Below are 16,440 nucleotides of genomic sequence, written 5' to 3'. Positions count from 1 at the left end.
TTCCATGTTTCCTGACACTGGCCGTCGTGTGTGCGATGCCCAGAGTCCTTTCACCTCCGATGTAGAGGTTCGTTTTCGCGGTCTACCAAGTTTACTGGATTACTCACTGTTGTTGTCACTTCCGCTGTGCTTGTACGTGCGTCCTCACTTGTCCATATTTTGAACTATTTTCACTTGGCTTCGCGTAATCCTTGCCGACACCGACACATCATTTGTCAGTTTTGGTGGTTTACGTGTCGGTCTTTGAACATGCTTGTAGTCCATTATATTATAATATACACTGTCCATTTTAGAGATCTAGTAGAAAGTTCACTACTCAACGATCCCTCAAGGTTTAATGTGCAAGGAAGGCTCTGACCTTTTTGCAGGATTTCTGTTCGCATTTTGGATACCTTGGCCAAGGAGGTAGGGAGATATTCCCACTGGATATGAGTATTCAGAAGGTCGTTAGCGAGCTGCACCAAGATTAGAAGATGCTTTAATGCCTTCAAAACGGCGATGCAGGCAGCATTGCAGGCCAGCCAGATGACAACTTCTTCAAGAACTGGTATTTACCCGTGTAGACACCGTCACGACTTTCACTACACCTTGTACCTCTAAGTACTTCTTGAAACAGAATTTGTCCAGAATACACCCCCCCCCCCCCCCTCCCCGCACACCCCCCCCCCCTCCATACACACACACTCTTTGTGCTGTTGTAGTGAAGGATGATTCCAGGGTTTTGCTTTGTTCCCTAGCTATTCACGGCAGAATGAATATAGAAAAGCAAAGCCCTAGATGACCAAAGATATTCAATTTATTGTACCTGAATAGGATGTAGTTTTCTCAGGTCTCAACAGACCCCACACATGATTTCAGAAAAACAATCATTAACTTCCAAACCTGAAAATTTCATTACCCCTGATATCTAGTTAATGAGGTATACTTGAATTCCAGGGAGATAAAATGAAGGACAATATAGAAATGCCAAAGACCACATTCCCCTGGGTCTGTTTGAGCCCCAAAACATAGAGTGAGGGTTAAATCAATGACTTATTGTTGCACTCGGATGTTAAGCAGGAATCATTGATTAAACGAACAAACATCATGGTACGATGTATGACCAACTGTCCACCAACGTGACCAGATCCTATACATTCAGCGAATCTCAAATGTACTGACACATTCGACAAACTGGCACCTAGCGCCAACAGTTCTATGAGACGCACACCGACAGCGTTCCAACTGGGAGCGCTCAGGTTAGGAAAGGTCCAACAGGGGAAGGATAGTTTAGCGAAGAAAAGCACTAACTCCCATGTAAACAAAGAATGACGAAAGGTATTGGATGCTGACAAAACAAATTAAGTAAGACAATTGGACATATCGGTCTTTCTACAACTCGACTTCGCAAAACAACAAACCACCCAACCTGAAAGGCTCAAGCTTTTGTCGCACTCGCTGACTGTATAAGATCTGGTTACGTTGGTGGAGGGTTAGTCATAACTCGTTACATTTTTTCCTTTCTTTTAATCCAATTTTGAAGAAGGGCTGAGGCTTCCTGCAGCTTCATCTGTGAAAAGAATTCGGGTGGACACACCCATTCCCATAGCGCTGCACATCACATCCGAACCAGTTCCGTTATTTTTACAACGTTTCGGCACTTGGCCATCGTCAGGTAATAACAATGAATACCGTGGAAGCCACACAAGAGCAGTATATACGCAGAGTGTAGCGCCAAAAAAAAAATGCGAATTATGTCACCTAGTATGCAAAAGGGGGGGACAGAGAGAGAGAAAAGGCGCAACTAGCACATCACGGAGGAGAAGCAGCAGAAGGTAGCGCGCATTGTGCTCTGTGAATGGCGTTACGCAGAGTGTAGTGCCAAAAAATAAAATAATGCGAGTTATGTCACCTCTATACAGAGGGGGGGGGGGGAGGGAAGAAAAGGTGCAACTGTGCACATCACGAAGAAGAAGAGCGCGCCGTTGTGCTCTACGAAGTGAGGGTACATGCCAAATAATTATGGTGTTAATTCTAGCACAGGAGGGGAGCACGGAGCCCCATGAGTCAATGCAATATGAGGTTAAACTTCCATGCTAAACTGTTACCAACAGGGGCGCGACGAGGCATCAGGAACAGAATGGATTTGAGTGACCCGCCTCATACTATAATTATTCAGTGATATTGAAGTAGCAGCAGGGGAAGCTGAGAAAATTCCCAACAAATCCCAGCCGGTGCTTATGTTCACATGGGGCTTGGCATCACGAATCTCAATCGCCTCGCGCAGTTTGCGACGGGCTCGATCCGGCTCTCTTTCTATTACTTCAACTGCAGAGAATGCACTTTGCCCATAGTTAAGCTTACATCCAGGGTGAGTGGTACGAAAATGTTGGCCCCATGGCCTGTCGAGTTCCTGGCGTCTTGCCTCACCATTATGTTCTTCTAGGCGAGTTTCCAGAAAGCGGCCAGTCTCACCAACATATTGTTCCGGACATTCTTTGCACTTCAGCTGATATACAACATTCTTCTGCATACATACATCCTGTCCCCCGGATATACACGAGATACACGGCCCCTTTGGGCGACCTCTTTTTTCGGTTGTAGCGGATTTGCAGCCTTGACACATAGAGGAGGAACGAGGGCGGAGCGACACAATGTGCGCCTCAGGCTACCAGTGTGCTCATATACGACTCTAACCGGAATTTTATACTTTCTGATTGCTTTATTCACTGCTTGATGTACTTTATCTGACTTATATGGAAGCTTTAGAAATGCGCAGCATGGGTTGGCATGGCGACGACGCTTTGGCTTTATGGAGGCAGTGCGTGCCTCTTCAATGATTCTCTCTGGGTAATTGTTCAATCTTAATTGTTCATGAACCCTCGCTTCACTTTCTGCACGCATTCTGGTATTCGATGAGAGCCTCTGAGCTCTTAGGAATTGTGACGAAGCAACTGCCAATTTGATATGGTGGGGAACTGCCGAAGTATAATCAATGAGTAGACCACTAGCACATGCCTTCTGGTACAGCTTGTATGCCAGCTTGCCTTCATGGATCATAATTGTGATTTCCATATAATTTATGGAGCCACTCACCTCGCTGAGCTCATAATTATGTGAAGTTGATACTTGGGTGTGCAGAGTTGAAATGCTGCACAAACCGCATTAAGCTCTCTCTGTCGTGGGTCCATAGCAGCAGGATATCGTCGATGTAGAGTTTGTAGAGGAGCGGTACTAACGGAGAATCCTGCAGAAGCCTGGCCTCAACCGTATGCATGAATAGAATCGCAAATGGGGGTGCAAGATTGTTACCGAAAAAGAGAGGTCGCCCAAAGGGGCCGTGTATCTCGTGTATATCGGGGGGGGGGGCAGGATGTATGTATGCAGAAGAATGTTGTATATCAGCTGAAGTGCAAAGAATGTCCAGAACAATATGTTGGTGAGACTGGCCGCTTTCTGGAAACTCGCCTGGAAGAACATAATGGTGAGGCAAGACGCCAGGAACTCGACAAGCCATGGGGCCAACATTTTCGTACCACTCACCCTGGATGTAAGCTTAACTATGGGCAAAGTGCATTCTCTGCAGTTGAAGTAATAGGAAGAGAGCCGGATCGAGCCCGTCGCAAACTGCGCGAGGTGATTGAGATTCGTGATGCCAAGCCCCATGTGAACCATTGCCAGCAATCGCATGTCATCACGTACATTCGAAATCAACATAATTTTGCGAATCGACCTTTTTTTCAGGATCACTTTTCAACGAGGACGAAGCAAAGTCGGCCGAACGAAGCCTAGAGGAAGAAAATCACCCTCTCCACTTCACCGTCACGATACTGACATAGATACGAGATGAAACAACTAAAAAATCGACAAGAAAACTGTACGGCCATCATCGCGCTGACTTTGGTCTGACTTTGGTCTGAGAATTTCTATCACGATCAAAAATGTACGAGGAGCACTCAAAAATAAGCCACAGACGTACCTTTATCGCTCTCTACTCCTTTTTCAAGGCACAAAAGTCGACTCTCCACTTTCAAACCAGGAACCAGACATACCAGTGGTCCTTTTCAGCTGGTCCACGAGCGCAGGAAATGTTCACCAAGGGGCGCAGAGCAGCATCCATGCCAGAAAAAGAGCTAAAATACGAGTGAGACTGCATGCCTGAGTACATGAGTACATGTATGAGTACATGCCGAAAATAGTCAATTTCAGCGTTTCTGCTCCAAACAGCAACTAGCTTCGACTAGAAACAAAGATTACACCAAAGGATCAAACAACAACCATTTTCTGCAGTTTTTTTGCAGATGGCTTCCTTGTGCTTAGGCCCAGCACGCCAAAAATCACACCTCGGAGGAGTACAAAAATTACAACTCTCAGATGTCCTCGATTGCTGGCCATGATAAGCACCGGATGGGATTTGTTGTGAATTTTCTCAGCTTCCCCTGCTGCTACTTCAATATCACTGAATAATTATAATATGAGGCGGGTCACTCAAATCCATTCGGTTCCTGATGCCTCGTCGTGTCCCTGGTGGTAACAGTTTGGCATGGAAGTTTAACCTCATAGTGCATTGACTCATGCGGCTCTGTGCTCCCCTCCTGTGCTAGAATTAACACCATAATTATTTGGCATGTACCCTCACTTCGTAGAGCACAACGGCGCGCTCTTCTTCTCCATGATGTGCACAGTTGCACCTTCTCTCTCCCCCCCCCCCTCTGTATAGAGGTGACATAACTCGCATCATTTTATTTTTTGGCGCTACACTCTGCGTAACGCCATTCACAGAGCACAATGCGCGCTACCTTCTGCTGCTTCTCCTCCATGATGTGCTAGTTGCGCCTTTTTTCTCTCTCTGTCCCTCCCCTTCTGCATACTAGGTGACATAATTCGCATTTTTTTTTGGCGCTACACTCTGCGTATATACTGCTCTTGTGTGGCTTCCACGGTATTCATTGTTATTACCTGACGATGGCCAAGTGCCGAAACGTTGTAAAAATAACGGAACTGGTTCGGATGTGATGTGCAGCGCTATGGGAATGGGTGTGTCCACCCGAATTCTTTTTAATCCAAAGTTGTTGTTTTTGGGCCAATGTATGATTATGTTCAAACTTATCGTTTTCATTTTGTTAACTTCCTAGTTCGGCTCTAGCCTGTCAGTGCTGCCTTAAAACGAGAAATATAAAAATAAGACTGCTCTGCCACAAAACCAAAGGGGAATTCCTTCCCAGTAACAAGGCATCGAAGAGGGAAGAAAAAAAGGAGAAACGCGTGTGAAAAGCGTGTATGCATTGGAAGTAATGGTCAGCTGGAGATCAATAGTACGGATCCATTGTCAAACGCGGCATTATTATTCTTAAAACTTTTATTTTACTAGAGTGTTTCCCACAGATAAGCTACTGTTACAGGTATTTAGCAAGAAATACACCAGGCACGGTCAATGACCAAATGTGCAAGGTACTGCTGCATCTGTGAAGGTCTCGATCGTGAGGCTGGAGCAGACGTCTCCAGGTAATCTGTTTCATTTACCTGTAGCGTTGAAGACATACCTCGACTTGCCAGTGTTTATTCTTGCAACTGGAAGACTGAATCCGTCCTGCTGCTGAAGGCGGGTTTCTCTTGCCATTTGCGGAGTCAATACTTGCGTGATGGACTGCGTATACGCGCATGCGCAATATGTCATTCATTGCATGCAATGCACATCTACGATGTGCGAATCAGGGAATAGTACGTATTTTACTACTCCTTGGTGTGAATACAACGAATGTGCACAAGTGCACGTTCGCCACCTATGGCGAAAAGAACCTTAAGGATGACATTAATGGCATGCCAGGGGTCAAAGGTCAAAACCTGGGGAGTCCCGTAGCCAGACCAAGCGCGCCCGACACAGTGTGCCTTATTTGACCCAAAGGTCAAAGGTCAAAAAGTGGCCCAGAACCCGCCCCGCACTTACTACTTCCCTGTGCTTCCAACTGAGGATCATTCTTCTGTATTGACCAGCTTGGAGTTTGGTGCCAACGTGAAAGGCGAGTCTTAGTTGGCACGTTTCCTGTTCTTTCGCTCACCTAGGTGTGGGATAATGGCCGAGTCATGGGAGTCTGTTGTTTCAGTGCCTCCTGCATCGCTGCTGCTGTTGGTGTTGTTCACTGTGTCAGCATTACTGCTGTCACTGCTGTTGCTAATACGGCTGCTGCTGCGACCGCCTCCATAGCTGTTCTTCCCACTGGCATTACTGCTGTCACCACTGCCTCCGATACTGTCGCTGTTATTGCCAGGGCTGCTCTTGGAGAATTCCCACAGTCTTTAGTAGAGGGTCTGGGCCAGAAGTTGTGGGCAGTCACCACAAAATGTCAGGAAGTGCATGTTGGCTTCTGCCCACGGTGCACTGTTTGACGTGGGCCTCTTTTCAGTCAGGGGTGATGTTTCAAACGTAAACAACAGAACGCTTGGTCTTTGGTGGTCCTCCAGAGACCAACTTCCAAGAGTTGCCTGTGATGGTGCAGGACTCAATGGGCTTGGAGGTCTTGAAAGGCTGGAGTGCACGGGTAGCATCCTCTGCGTCAGAGCAATCTGTTTCCTTGTCCACTGAGTGTGTCTTGTCTGTGTGCCAGGCTGTGTCAGCACCATCATGGCCAGCATAAGGCCTGGTGTGTGTCCCCACGTGGTTTTCCTGCTGCTATCAAGATTAATTTGCCATAATCGTTAAATCTTAAATGTGATCCTTTAGGAGCTATTTTGCTTTTTTACTTCCAAGTAGTGTAGCATATGTACAATAGTGTACATAGGGTGTTGCACATTTTGGGTACAAGACAGAAAACAACAGGGTTCAACACCTGCAGCACAGTGGCTGGGTGCTATAATATGTTGCTTGAGGTGTTTAATGTTGCAGGTTCGAATTCTACTTCTTCTCTTTCCTTGTTCAATCTTCTTCAGGTTTTCTTTTTGAAATGGAGAGAACATCTCTAAAGCGGGATTCACAGAAGCTGTTTTGGGATGCGACACGCGATGCGACAGGCGCGAAACCGGGAAAACCCCAAATCGCAGCCATGTCACACCCCACGCAACTGGGCCATCGCAGGCCATCGCAGAAGTTGAACTTGGCTCAGCTTTTGCGATGCGATGCGACAAGCGATTTGGCGTACGATTTTGACCTTTTCTACAGCAAAGTTGTACAAAGGTTCAAGAGTTGCCTATAAATTTGTACAAGTTGTATCAAACCGCGCAAATATCATGGTGGCGTACCCAAATCAGCAAGGTGTTGTCACATCACTGACTTCTTCTGTGAAAGGTATTTTGCGAGTTCGCATCGCATGCGTCTGTCGCAGATCGCGTCGCATCGCGTGTCGCATCGCAAAATAGCTTCTGTGAATCCCGCTTAAGTCTGTCCAAATTCGAAAGATTACTAATTTACAATGCCTAAAGTGGTCAATATAAACAGTCAATATAGAACAGTCGATATTGTGGCTATGTGGGTAATATAGGACCAGTCAAGGATCACAAGAATTAGTGGAGGGTGATATAGAAGAGTGATAAATGTACATATACAGATTGTACTCTAGTCATAGCTGACATATATGTACTTACTTGTGTTTCTCTCTTCTTTTCTGCCCATGCCCCTCTTCTCAACCTGGAAGATGTTGGCGCAAATGTTACCAGTGATTCACCCGGGATGCCCAGGAGTGGCCCATTCCTCCTTCCCACCATTTGTATCACCATGGTTACATTTACCTTGGCAATTATGACACTGATCATGTGATCCATGGCAGTGCTGATAGTTGTTTTGGCTTCTCTGCTTTGAATTGAAATTCCTAGCATGATGTTCACGAACTTTTCGTTTCCATTTTATTATCCACCCGGTATATTCAATATGTGATCTACAGAGGGTTAATATGCAAAAAAATACATTTGTAAGCATGGAGGCCCACCGCCAGCTTTTGATGTAATCACGGTCTCCCTCTCATATGTTTGTATAGGAAGATTTTGTGATTCAACCACATAAGAGATTAGTTGAATAGCTGGTTTCCATCAAGTGTAATCCTAGTTCTATGTGTATGGTTGTGCTTGCATGTGGATATGAGTATGCATAAATGTGAGTGAGTGAAAATGTGTCTGGTTGTGTTTCTTTGTCAGTGTGCATGGGTGTATGTGGGTGTGGGTGGTTTTGTGTCATATACGTTCGGCCCGGAGCTAAGCCCTGGAACAGTGGTAGACATGAACTAACTCATTGAACTTTCACATCCAGGTATGCAGTGGTGGTCACTGGAGGAGAACCCAGCAATGGAATTACCGTTACGCATGCACACATGCCAAGGCTCACTCTCAGACGCACTCTGGCATATACAGACACATGCACAACCACCAGCGTTCAGGTTAACTCGCATGTTCCAAGGAGATAGCGTACTACTCAAACTCTGACCAAAACACGAGAATGATGAGGGGATGCATGAGGAACAAAAGGCAAAGCTTCCTCCTCGAGGGCATGAGGCCACAAGAGTTATCACGTTGCTCCATAACTTATAACCTTCCAAGTTAAAAGGCTGCTAGTTTGCGCATTCACAACGTGATGCAGCTAAACATTGGTTCGGTGCATGTCAGTATCACATCAGTCGTTTTTGTTCTTATTGATGCTAACTCTGACTCGAGATTATCCGGCCTTTAATCGGTAGCCCAGAAAGTGGTGGACATCACACAACTGCATTGTAAATAAAAGGAGGTTTGTCAACTGACAACCGCTCTATTTAGTTGCTTTTCACTTTTTAGATGAAAATTATTTTATTAACGATGTTGCAAGATTATCGACGTTTCGGGGCAGTCACCCATCGTCAGAACAATGTACAAGGAGCGAGCCTGGCCTTTTATAACGAAAGCAAGCGAGAGCGTATATAAAAAACGCACAATAGCCGTATGCAATTGAGTGTCTAAATTTGCACGTACAACCGACAAAGTGGAATGCACTGAAAAAGTGGGCTTGCAACAGCTCAGCAGATAAAGCGCAGGAAATTTGTGTACGAATGTGTATACCACAATCATTCCAGACCCTTAGCAAACAACGGTATCGCAATTTTTTACGGTACTCGTACCTTGATCACCCAAATAACGTTGAAGCTGCAGCTGTTGTAAACCACCAGTTCTCAATTTGGAAAGGCCTTCGCGCTTATGACATTGTATTCGTTGAAATGTTGTATTTCGACTCCGCCGTACCGCTGATGTTGCTGCATGGCATACGCTATATGCGTTGTGTGCGTTTTGCTGTATACACTGTTATGTCCAGTTTTATCTGCTTATGTTTTGCATGTACGCTGTTTTTTGCATGCTATAAATAGCTGGTGTTATTAGTGTTCATTGTTAATTATCAGATGAAGTGAAATATACTGTGTAAAGGAAAAGAGTTGTCCTCGTGCCGTGTGGTCGTACGATCCTGACAATTTAGAGAATCTTGCGGGGTTCACAACATTTGGCGACCACGCCAGGATAGGAGCGAGCATGGCAGAGGAACTATGGAACAATTTGGAAGCCAGCTTTATCGACAATGGAGAGCGGTTAGGATTAGAAGGCGAGTTGTTGAAGGTACATGTGGAGCAGAGGCTCCAACAGTACGCGGAGCGTGAGGAGCGCAGTGCCAGACGGCGAGAGGAGGCGCTCCGCACCGAGTTGGCCAAAACACTAAAGGAGATCAACGAGCTCATCGCCAATGCGCATGAGGGTGAGGGTAAAGCCACGATGGGAGGTACAGAGGAATCTCCCAGTCACAGCGGTGGGCGTCAACCGGTGATGAAAATCCCCTCATATGATGGAACGCAGCCATTGGAGCGTTATCTTGACCTGTTCGAGGACATCTGTTCCAAGAACGAGTTCGAAGAAAGCGAATGGCTGCTGCGACTGCGCATTGCGCTAGCGGGTAGCAAAGCGGAGAGGATATGTATTGGATGCAATAATTACGAGGAAGCAAAACGAGAGTTGCTTGCCTCGCTCGGAAAGACTCCGGATAAAGCGTGGAAGACATTGCTGACAGGCAAGCAGCGGTCAGATGAGTCGTTTCATCAATACGTTGTCCGTGTTTGCCGAGAGGTAGAGGTGTGGGCCACACTCGCTATGACAGAAGATGGCGAGGTGGACACCAAGTATAGCGCCGATATAGGAAAAATGTCCCCGGTGCTGCAAGCAATGGCAAAGCAGGTAATCTTGGAGCAATGCGGACCTGAGATGAAGACGTACCTGGTCGAACGGCAGTGCTACGGGATGTCACTGCGCCAGGTACAGGAGCACGGCGCGTCTTACCAGGTCGCGCACGGACGACAGGGTGATACTGCCAGGAAGCCAGTAGAACGATCCGTGCCAAGGCCCACGGCGTCGGCACAGTGCATGGCGATATCGGTCGCAGATGCAGAGAAGCAGCTAAAGTCGCTGCCACAGGAAGGGAGAAAGGGTTTTCTGCAGCGAGAGAGACTCTGCTGGAACTGCCTTAAGAGAGCATGTCTGAGAATACCAAAGTATGTGTGCAAGTGGATCTCTCCGATTTCGTTCAAAATTTGCAGGTAGGTTGCCTTTGGGGTGTGGATCGACTGTGCAAAGCCCTTGAAAAAGTTTCTGAAGGGAACCTTGAAATTTGCATACCCCTCAAAAATGGCCGAAATATCACATTATTTATGGGTCTAGAAACGAGTCACGCCACAGCGTATACAAACAAGCTATGAACAAAACTACATCAAGCCAACATTGCCTCACCTTAGAAGAGTTCCTGGAGCAGTACCGCTTAGCCACGCCAGCATCCCAGAAGACGAGGTCCATCACCCCCTGACGCCAAAAATGATCGTCTTGAAAATAGCCAATTTACAAGCGCTGGCAAAACAGCCAGCTACGTCCTCAATTTGCCAGAACTATACACCGGCAGATAGTAGAACACCTCTTCTAGCGCTGAGGACATGTCCCCCATCTTCCTTTTGGGGTTTTCTTGAAATAAACTTTTTTGAATTTTTCCACTCGACCATGCTGAAATACGGCCAAAGTCATACCTGCGCAGGAAAGCTCGCCCCGTCGCGACGTCTCCTCAGCAATTTCTACTCCAACACTACTCCCAAGGCCGCAGAACAAAGTGTAGTTTTGACTCTGACAAGGAAAAGCAGCGGTGATCACTTGTCACTCCAAACGACAAGCTTCTCCTTGCGCCACCAATAATTTTTTGTGCGACTGTTGATGCAAAAGTGACTGAAGGCCTGAGCGCAGTTTTTGAATTTTATTGCAAGATGCACGGTGAAATCACGTGCCTTGTGACGCAAGAATGCCAAGTAGCGTGGCCCATGGCTCACGAGATTTCAGAGTCACCTTCGTCAAGTGCACTTGTTACTCGCCTTGAACGCCCGTTGGTCTGGAAGTCATCCCACTTGTGTTGTTACTGCGCTCAAGAACACGCTGGGAGTGTTGTAGGCCCACGAACCGGGACTTTCCCTGACCATGTAGGTCGAAGACCAGTGAAATGATGATGAAATCACATTCTTTATGACGTAAGAAATCTCTCATGTAGTTCACGCGACAAGTGCGTGCAGTCAGTGCTACTCGCGTGCCAGTCAACACAGGGACCGAGCTAGCCGCTTTTGTCGAGCATCGACATGAAAACAAGGGACTTTTACTGTTGGACTATGTTCGGGATTGCAGGAGGTAAGTGTGAAAGACGAATAACTCTCCATGCTGTACGGGTCATATTTCAACGGCTTGCTGCCATTGCAACACTCCTAGGACAGTTTGTTGGGGTACTCAGCAGTTCAAGCAGGAAATGAAGCTCGTCTTACCTCTGCCATCATGGTCTGTTCCGAGTAGCGTTCCAGGCACTTTCACGATCGTTGGCCGCGTATCGTGATGCAGGAAGCGTCATCCTACGTCACAGAGCACGCGATCTCACCGTGCATCTTGCAATAAAATTCAAAAACTGCGCTCAGGCCTTCAGTCACTTTTGCATCAACAGTCGCACAAAAAATTATTGGTGGCGCAAGGAGAAGCTTGTCGTTTGGAGTGACAAGTGATCACCGCTGCTTTTCCTTGTCAGAGTCAACACTATACTTTGTTCTGCGGCCTCGGGAGTAGTGTTGGAGTAGAAATTGCTGAGGAGACGTCGCGGAGGGGCGAGCTTTCCTGCGCAGGTATGACTTTGGCCGTATTTCAGCATGGTCGAGTGGAAAAATTCAAAAAAGTTTATTTCAATAAAACCCCAAAAGGAAGATGGGAGACATGTCCTCAGCGCTAGAAGAGGTGTTCTACTATCTGCCGGTGTATAGTTCTGGCCAATTGAGGACGTAGCTGGCTGTTTTGCCAGCGCTTGTAAATTGGCTATTTTCAAGACGATCATTTGTGGCGTCAGGGGGTGATGGACCTCGTCTTCTGGGATGCTGGCGTGGCTAAGCGGTACTGCTCCAGGAACTCTTCTAAGGTGAGGCAATGTTGGCTTGATGTAGTTTTGTTCATAGCTTGTTCGTATACGCTGTGGCGTGACTCGTTTCTAGACCCATAAATAATGTGATATTTCGGCCATTTTTGAGGGGTATGCAAATTTCAAGGTTCCCTTCAGAAACTTTTTCAAGGGCTTTGCACAGTCGATCCACACCCCAAAGGCAACCTACCTGCAAATTTTGAGCGAAATCGGAGAGATCCACTTGCACACATACTTTGGTATTCTCAGACATGCTCTCTTAAGTATGGCCATATGGCCAGAGAATGTCGGTCAGGCTCGAGATGCACGAAATGCCAGAGGAAACACCACCTGCTAATACATGATATGTTGGATAGAGCAGGTTACAGCCGGGAGAAACCGACTGAGATAGTTACGGAGAAGAATGTTGGGTCGTGCTGTCTACACTCGCCAAGTGTGCGGCTGATGACCGGAGTGGCACGAGTTGAGGGAAGAACTCGAAACGCGAAGGTTCGCGTGTTCCTGGACTCGGGTGGTGAGGCGTCATTCGTGACTGCAGCGTTGGTGTCAGCAATCGATGCAGAACACGTTGGGGTTGAAAATGTAGAGGTGAAGCCGTTCGGCGCGGAACCAACCCAGCAGCGCATGGATAAGTACGCCATCACGATCCTGGGTAGCTCCGCTGGCATTCGGGTACGCGCGTTCGTGAAACCAACGCTTGAGCTGGACCTGAAGTGCGCAAGTCCGCAGACCATTGCGCAGTGGCACAGTTGGGGAGTAGAGCTGAGTGACAAGCCTCAACAAGGGACATCAGACGAAATACATATGCTGATTGGTGCAGACTATATCAACGCGGTACTGCACAGCAACAAGGAAGTTAATGGTGAGACGGTGTGGAACACAGAGATAGGTAATGTATTATCTGGTCCAGCGTCTGCACCAAGTCGAAACAGTCAGCCGGTGACCGTTTCATGTGTCACAGCCCACATCGACAAACTATGGCAGTTGGATGAACCTCCAGAACAACATCAGCACCTGCCATCTTTCCCGCTATGTCGCCAGGGCAGCGGGTTCCAAGTGGGTCTCTTGTGGCGAAATAAGCGTCGGCCAACGGATATCTTTGCTCAAGCTAGAGTCATCGCAACGCGGCTTCTTGAAAAGCTGAAGAGGAATGGGAAGCGTGCGCTCTATGATGATGTGCTGATCAGGGAGTACCGCGAGCTTGGAGCAATTGAGCTGGAGCCATGTGAGAGCGATGCCGGGTACTATGTACCGCATCATGGTGTGTTCCGTGAGCACGCTGCAACCACGAAGTTAAGAGTGGTGTTCAATGCCTCGGCGACGGCGCCAGATGGCAAGTCGTTGAACGACATGGTTGACCCTGGACCGTCGCTATTGCCGAGTCTCGCAGGTATGCTATTACGGTTCCGAGAATATAAGAGCGCGCTGCAAGCGGACATCGACAAGGCTTTCTTCATGGTCGCGGTTAATCCCGAAGACCGTCCGTACCTGCGTTTCTTGTGGCCCGGTCGAAGCGACAGCGATGAACTGTTAACCTGGAGGCTAACGAAACTGCCATTTGGCGTAAACTGCTCGCCATACATGCTTACTGCGGTGATTCAGCATCACTTGAAGGAGCTACGGGCGTTGTCTGCACCCAAAGAAGGAGATCGTATTGATCTCTTGCTCACGAGTTGCTACGTTGACGATTTGGTCTCTAGTGTCTCAAATGCCTCGGAAGCTAAGGAGATGCAAGAGTTCAGCGTGCGTGTGCTTACGGATGCTGGCACGGAGTTACGCAAGTGGCGAGGCAACGAAATCCCGTGCGATCCAGAGGCCGGAGATAAAGTTCTCGGTCTGAAATGGAAAACCAGTGATGACTTGCTCAGCCTAGCAGCGCTAGGCGAGTCCGATAGGCCGTCTGTTTGGACCCGGCGATCCCTCCTCAAGTGTGTTGCGTCAGTGTTTGATCCGCTAGGTCTAGCAGCACCGGCAGTTGTGCCCGGAAAGATACTGCTACAGCAAGCCTGGAAAGTCGGAGGCGACTGGGATGATAAGTTGCCTGATGGCATCGCAGCCGCATCTGCGCAATGGTGGGGAGCGGTGGTGAGCATTGACATACCACGTTGGATTTGCTGCAATCTTGACACGCCGATTGTGCTTCATGCCTTCGCCGATGCCAGTGAGAAAGCGTTTGGATGTTGTTTGTATGCAGTCGTCAATGGACAGTCGCACTTGGTATTTGCCAAGGCCAAAGTGGCACCCGTGTCTCCACCCACGTTAGCCCGCCTTGAGTTACAAGCAGTATGTCTAGCGGCTCGCTACGCTGAGTTTTTGGTGAAGGAGCTGCGTGTGACCGTCACGCAAGTCTATGGCTGGACTGACAGTCTGACTACCATTCATTGGATCAGTAATCCATCGTACAAATGGAAAACATTTGTGGCTAACCGCGTCAGTCAAGTCCAAGAGATATCGAAGAAGGTCGGCATTGTGTGGAACCATTGCCCAGGCCTTCACAACCCAGCAGATTTACCGTCGCGTGGGAGTAGTGCACAGCAGATCCGTTGTCCGTTCTGGAGGGGCGGACCAACATGGATCACGGAGCCCAATGACTGGCCCACCGCATCCTCAACCGCAGCTACAGATGAGTCCAGTGTAGAAGTACGAGTGTCAGCCACCACCTGTAGTCGAGAATCTGATAAGGAATGGTGGCTCCGATTCAGTAAATGGTCGAGGGCACAGGGCATGGTGACTCGGATGTTGCAGTGGAAGCACACTGAGCCTCGTGCTGAACTCTATTTTGCAGCAGACAACGTATTGTACCGCATCGTTCAAGCCGCATGTTTCGCTGAGGATCTTGAGCTGATCAAGCAAGGTCAACCAGTGAAGCCTGGGTCGAAGGTGTATCAGCTTGCACCGTTTCTGGATGAGCATGGAGTGCTCAGAGCCGGGGGACGACTTCAGCACAGCGAGTTGGCGTATGGAGCCAAGCACCCAGTCCTGTTAGGCAAACATCATCTGACCGAGTTGCTGTTGGAGAAAATGCATGTTGAAAGGATGCACCAAGGTGTAGAAGGAGTCTTGTCGTTCATCCGTCAGAAATTCTGGATTATCGGTGGTCGACGGGCGCTACGCAACATTACTCAGCGATGTGTTACATGCCGCCGCTACAAGGCTAAGGCTGCCTCAGAAGTGTGCCCGCCGCTGCCGGAAGACCGAGTTGTTCAGGAGAGGCCGTTCGCAACTACCGGCATCGACTATGCTGGTCCGTTGTACGTGCGCCGTGGTGAGTCATCTCCGAAGGTATGGATAGCATTGTTTGTGTGTGCCACCACCAGAGCAGTTCACTTGGAGGTGGTCGATAATTTAAGTACTGAGTCATTCTTGATAGCATTTCGGAAGTTTGTCGCAAGACGCAGTTTGCCGTCTCGGATCAGGTCTGACAACGCTACAACGTTCAAGGCGGCATCTGACAAACTGGGTGTGCCCTGGATGTTCAATCCTCCAGCTGCACCATGGCATGGAGGCTTCTATGAGCGAATGGTTGGTACAGTGAAGAGTGCCTTGAAAAAGGTAATGGGGACAGCGTTTCCGAAGGTCCAGGAGCTTGAGACCCTCTTGTATGAGGTTGAAGCAGTGGTGAATAGTCGTCCGCTAACTTATGTGTCTGATAGCCTGGATGAGCCACCAGTAACCCCTGCAATGATGATGGGTGACATCTGGATGTCGTCAGAGAAGCCAGCAGGTACCCTGGACGCTGCGCAGATGTCATCGAGATTGCGTTACCTCAGTCGGACACTGGAGCATGTCAAGAATCGTTGGGAGGTGGAGTACCTAAGTCAGCTGAACAAACACCAACAGACCATGTCGCGCCCTTTAGCTGTGGGTGATGTTGTCTTTGTTCTCGATGATACCAAGCGCAAACAGTTCTGGCGTTTGGGACGGATCATCGAGTTATTCCCTGGTCGAGATGGTAAGCGTCGTGTTGCCAAGGTTAAGTTGAGTACCAGTACCCTGTTGAGGCCGATCCAAAGGTTAGTGCCGTTAGAAGTATCGTCACAGGACGT

The sequence above is a fragment of the Sycon ciliatum genome, chromosome 11, assembly GCF_964019385.1.
Source record: "Sycon ciliatum chromosome 11, ocSycCili1.1, whole genome shotgun sequence".
In the NCBI taxonomy this organism is placed as follows: Eukaryota; Metazoa; Porifera; class Calcarea; order Leucosolenida; family Sycettidae; genus Sycon; species Sycon ciliatum.
This window is presented reverse-complemented; position numbering follows the sequence as displayed.